Raw genomic sequence first — 6,093 nt, forward strand, 5'->3', positions numbered from 1 at the left:
AGCTGATGACGTGGACGTCAACTAAGGCAGTCCCCCGCACCTCTCTGATTCAGAGGGGTTGGGTTAAATGATGAAGAAACATTTCGGTTGAATGCATTCATTTGTACAAATTAATAGATTTACCCTTTCCCTTCCCCTGATTGGTCAGAAAAAAGGCCCTTCAGTTAGAGCTCCTTATGGACTGACATTGAATTACAGACAGTGATGTGATGGTGCTCTCTGTGGAGGTGGACATCAAGGTATTCTCCAGGTTGGGGAGATGTGAAGTTAGATGTTGTTGGGGACCCATGATCTGACTGTCAGTCAGGTCGGGGACTTGGGACACATTATTTGAGTGTAACATTGTGGTTGTGCATTCTCCATGGTGTTGAAGATTGAATTCTGAAACGATAAGGGTATATGATTTTGAAGTATATTCTATTTGCACTAGCCACTGGCATGAAAGGATGTGGCTTTGTTTCCTGGGGTCCTGAAGAAAAGTGGGAGGATGTGGCTGTCAGTACTGGTCTGGGATCAGTCGATGGAGAATCTGGCTTGTAGGTCGAGGGGACCAGTCACCCCAAGCAACAAGAGGTCCGATTTCTCTTGTCTAATAAGGAGTATTTCACAACATATGAAATGGCTTGTACTGTTAAAGCACTAAACAAAACAAAACACAAACATTTTGGCTTGTTCATCTGGTTAGAAATGGGCTCTTAAAAGAACAAAGTACCATTGCATTTTTAACAGAGTTTGAGTTTCATATCTGCATCTGTTGAAAAATGGCTAAATATAAAAGGGAAGGCATAATGGAATGTGAAAAACTGATCTTATCATATGTCAATCCCATGTAGCTGAATATGTCTGTCTCATGTCTGTTGCACTGAACAGTTTCTATACTCTCAGCCCTGGGTTGTGTTCCGTAGCAAAGCAGTTTGCAATGGAAAACAAAAATGTCCGTTTCTTATTGGACAAGTCCAAGTAATGCCTTCATGTTTCAGTCCATTTTCATTCGTTTGGTGCTTAATAAACATGGCCCTGGAGTGACCCTGCTGTATTTCACCAAGAGATGCAGTACAGTGGAAGTTCCACTTCCCAGGGTATGAAGTAGCAGACATGTTGTCTTTGGCAGTATTTTACAACAAAAAAAGAGAAGAAAAAAGCTTGTGTCTGCAGAAATCAATGATATTATATCAAGTATGTTTGAAACCTTTGTATTATTGATATGAATTTCTTTAGTAGTGTTTTTTAATAATTGATAATTTATTACTGTACCTGTTACCTCAACATGATTTGTTATAACTGGCTGTGTCTGACTGATGAACTAGGAGAAGACGAGGCATAACAAAAATGGCCACCGTCTTTCTATCTATCGTCCCTTCAGGGTTTCAATAATGAATAAAGAAATACAATATTGTGAGTTAAATTATACTATCTCTGACTGTGTGTCTGTATGATGTCTTGGCTTACTTAACCTGGGGACCTCGGCCTTTTGGCTAAGATCAAGTGTAGTATCTGTTCTTATCAGTTTAATATCTGACACGTCCCCCATCGGGGAACTACATATTAAATGTTCCAGAGTGGCGCAGCGGTCTAAGGCACTGCATCTCAGTGCTAGAGACATCACTGCAGACCCTGGTTCGATTCCAGTCTGTATCGCAACCGGCCGTGATTGGGAGTCCCATAGGGTGGCGCACAATTGGACCAGTGTCGTCCGGGTTTGGCCGGGGGTAGGCCGTCGTTGAAAATAAGAATTTGTTCTTAACTGATTTGCCTGGTTAAATAAATAGAAACAGTCAAATCTAATTGTATTGGTCACATGTGTTTAGCAGATGTTATTGCGGGTGTAGAGAAATGCTGGTCAGTCTGTCACGAGAGACTGTGGTTGCTCCTCAACTGGAACCATATGGGCCCTGCTTCAAAGTAGTGCATTATAGAGGGAATAGCATGCCATTTGTGGCATTCTATGACTACAAATTGGTATTAGCTCCTAGTGGAGGCTGGGTGTTGTAGGACATAACTAATATCAGCCAGAGGAGACAGAGGTGCCTGTTAGGTGCTAAATCTCCTGCTGTGTGTGTGTGTTGTAGCACACTATTTAATAACAATCTCTAAAATATGTATCGTGATGGGCATAACTGTCTGTTCAGCAGAAGCCTTTGATATGAATCATATTGCTGGCTCACTGGTGTCGGTAGACTTGCCTAGTTAAATAAAGGTTAAAAAAAATAGTTAAATAAAGGTTAAATAAAAAATGTAATTACTGTAAACTATCAAAAAACATACTGATCTCTCTACTCTCCGTGGAATAGATACAGCCTGTAGAGCTGAAACGGATACAATTGATTGAAAATTGATGTCCTTGTCATCGTACTTGTCCATCGGAGTCCACTGAATACATGACCAGGATGCACCCTGGAGACTAAGAATTTCTCTCCCTCTGATAAAATAGACCTACAGAGTGGCTGTATCTTGTACAGTTATTTCAGCGCCTCGGTGTCTGTTGAAGTGGTTTCAACGTTATGGAATGTGGAGAATCTGCAGATGGAATTATATTGTGTAGAACAGACATGCTACTCTGATTTACAGTACACTCTATAAATCACAAAATATCATAATAATATTGTCACACACCAGATAGGTGCAGTGAAATGTTTTGTTTTACGAGGTCTGCCATAGAAGTACGGCGCCCATGGAGCAAAATAGGGTTTAAGTGCCTTGCTCAAAGGCACATCGACAGACTTTCATATTGTCAACTTGTATATTCGAACCAGCGACCTTTCGGTTACTAGCCTATGAGCCCTGGTCAAAAGTAATGCAGTACATAGGGAATAGGGTGGCATTTGGGATGCAGATTACAAGTAGCATATCACACTTCACGCACCTCTATGTGTCATTTTATTTTCACAGCCAATGAATATGTCACGTGCATATGAAAGTTACTAGTACAGGTTGAAGAGGGTATCTGGTATTGCTTTGAAGATGTTTTTTCAGAGGGGCTCAGAAATAGGAGATGTCAAACACCAGAGGGATTATTTGATTCCAGTGGCATTTATTTTTTAACTCACCATCCCCATCTTCTTGTTTTAGTCTGCATGTCCAGACGTGGTCATGGCAACAGACACAGAGTTTCCCCATCTAAAACAAGACCAGTTCACTGAGGAGGAACTGAAACCAAACTAAAAACTAAAAGAAACCCTGCATTTTAAAACCTCTACAGGATCGCCCCTCCCCCCGTTGAACTAACGTGCGCTAATGTGATTAGCATGACTTAAGTAACAAGAACATTTCCCAGGATATAGACATATCTGATATGGGCAGAAATCTTACATTCTCATTAAACTAACTGCACTGTCCAATTTACAGCTATCACAGTGAAAGAATACTATGCTATTTTTTGAGAAGAGTGCACAGTTATGGACTTGAAAATGTATCAATAAACCAATTAGGGACATTTGGATGGACTTAATACAACATTTTGAACAGTAATGGTTCATTGGATCAATCTAAAACTTGGCACATACACTGCTGCCATCTAGTGGCCAAAATCTAAATTGCGCCTAAACTGGAATAATACATTGTGGCCTTTCTCTTGCATTTCAAAGATGATAGAACAAAAAACAAATGTTTTTACATTAATTTCACATTTCCACAAACGTCAAAGTGTTTCCTTTTCAAATGGTATCAAGAATATGCATATCCTTGCTTCAGGTCCTGAGCAGTTAGATTTAGGTATGTCATTTTAGGCGATTTAAAAAAAAAAAGTGTCCGATCTTTAGAAAAAAGTTGAAAGAAGTGTCTTTGTTAGATTTGACTTGCAGTCATGATACCCAATCTATCAACCTGAGCAATATCTATATCAGGGATGGGCAACTCCAGTCCTCGGGGGCCTGATTGGTGTCACACTTTTTCCCCAGCCCCAGCTAACACACCTAACTTCATAATTCAACTAATTATCTTCAGTTTAGAACGCAATTAGTTTAATGAGCTGTGTTTGCTAGGGATGGGGAAAAAGTAACACCACTCCGGTCCCCAAGGACTGGAGTTTCCCAACCCTGATCTACACCTTTAAGTCTGATAAAAAATAAACGAGTGGTTAATTGACCAGTTTAATCAATAAGCCCCATTCTGCAACTCAACTCTAATTTGGGCACCCACACAACATGAGCATATTGTATATAGGCCCATTAAAACAGCTGGTCTAATGCCTCTCTCTAGTGGTTGGGTATTGACATTGAATCAAGGAAATAATAAATTATGCACCTGTGACTTCACGTTTACAGGGAAGTTTCACTCTGGCCACGCACCTCTACCTGGTTACGGAAGTACCGCCCTTTTTTCCAAATGAATCCAAATGTGCCTTTGGGTTAAATCCACGAGACTAAAACATAGGCCGCCCTAAATTTCTGTAATGTTCTCATTCGCTATCCTGTGGTAAAACATTTCTTAAACGGAAGCAAACTGAATGAAACGGGGTGGGACCTACCTGGATTTGCCAAATAGAAGCTCTCGTTTTAGGTGTACGGTTTGTACTAATGATTTATAACCCAGGGCTGTATTCATTAGTCAGATTCCTTTGCAAAACGTTTTGTAATGGAAACCGTTTACTCTAAACAGGAAACATTTTGTAATGAAAACGAGAGTTTCTATTGGACAAATTCAGGTCCCGTTTCGTTCCGTTTGGTTCCTAGAGTAAACAGTAAACGGTTTCCGTTGCAAAACGTTGTGCAATTATGATAAGGATTATTATGATTATGATAAGGTAAGAAGCAGTTATAGCCATTTTAGGCGTTTCTAAGCAGTGTAAAACCATGAAGAAATCCAACGTCAGAATCACCTTCACCAAGTACATTTACACAAACTCAGAATTTTACCATTTCATATGGTGATTTAGAGACTGAATACAGACAGCAGATTTCAAACAACGTGTACATACATATATATACAACTAGGTAAGTGAGCAAAGAGCTATAAAATAATTAACAGATATACAAATACACAGTGGGTATACGGTTTATACACAGTGGATGTACCATTTTACAGTCAGCAAATGTAAATGCAGAGAGATGGACATAGTGCAAATGCAGTACAGTTCAGAGATGGCTTGATGCGGTGTGCCACATAGAGTGCATAGTCCTTTAGTCTCTGGGCCGGGTGGCTGGTTGGTTAGGGCCACAGCCCGGGGGAAGCAACGTTTCAGGTGGGGGAAGGTTTTGGTCGTGAGGTGAATTTTTGGTGGAGGGGGTGACCGGGGTGGGAGGGGTCGGCTATGATCTTTCCTGCACACTTCCTTGCCCTGGAGTCATGCAGAACCTCGATGTAGGGCAGGTGCTAGCCAGCGATAACCCTCTCTGGGTCTACAACCCATAGGAATCCCATCCCCACTGACTACTTTAAAATGGCGGAAGCATGGTGGAAGCAGGGGCCTGTTGCACAAAAGTAGAATTAAGACATCCGGGATAAATGACTCAGCTGAGCTCAATGAAGCCAAAACATGTGCGTCCAGGCTTAATTGGTTGCACAAAGACCAAGCCAGGATGAGCAGACACGGATTCATTAAGCCAGGTGAAACCAATCCTGGATAGGTGCGCGCTCACGGCTCACTCAAATAGACCCCGCCACAGATCACAGATTAACTGATTTACCATGGCAACTAGAGCCGCGTACTTTTCCCCGTCGGAAGCACAAATCCTCATGGAGGCATACGAGGAGGTAAAAGATATAATTAAGAAGAAAGGCAACACCGCCACAGTGATAAAGCAAAGAGAAAAAGCGTGGCAAAGTATTGCAGACCGCCTGAATGCGTAAGTAGTGCACAATTACACACTCACCGCTCCGCTGAAACATCACAATTACAATTCAAATATTTAATTCACATCTCCAAAAATGCAGTTGTACTGTAATTATGAAACGGTTAAATTTTTAATTGAAATGCACTGCAGATATGAGTGAAATTGTGTAAAGTAACTCCATCACACTGTATAAAGCTATGATAAATTTTTTGATATTTTTACTGAAAACAAGACAAAAATACCAAGTAATTTTTGCAGTGTGACTCCATTAAATGTGTGTGTGTGTGTGTGTGTGTGTGTGTGTGTGTGTGTAGATTAAACA

At 40.8% G+C, this 6,093-nt stretch overlaps 1 pseudogene; it reads left to right on the forward strand.

The window, feature by feature from the left end:
* Positions 1 to 1,458: 1,458 nt before the first annotated feature.
* On the forward strand, positions 1,459 to 1,586 carry LOC115119028 (U2 spliceosomal RNA; annotated as a pseudogene).
* Positions 1,587 to 6,093: the final 4,507 nt, after the last annotated feature.

The sequence above is a fragment of the Oncorhynchus nerka genome, linkage group LG1, assembly GCF_034236695.1.
Source record: "Oncorhynchus nerka isolate Pitt River linkage group LG1, Oner_Uvic_2.0, whole genome shotgun sequence".
NCBI lineage: Eukaryota > Metazoa > Chordata > Actinopteri > Salmoniformes > Salmonidae > Oncorhynchus > Oncorhynchus nerka.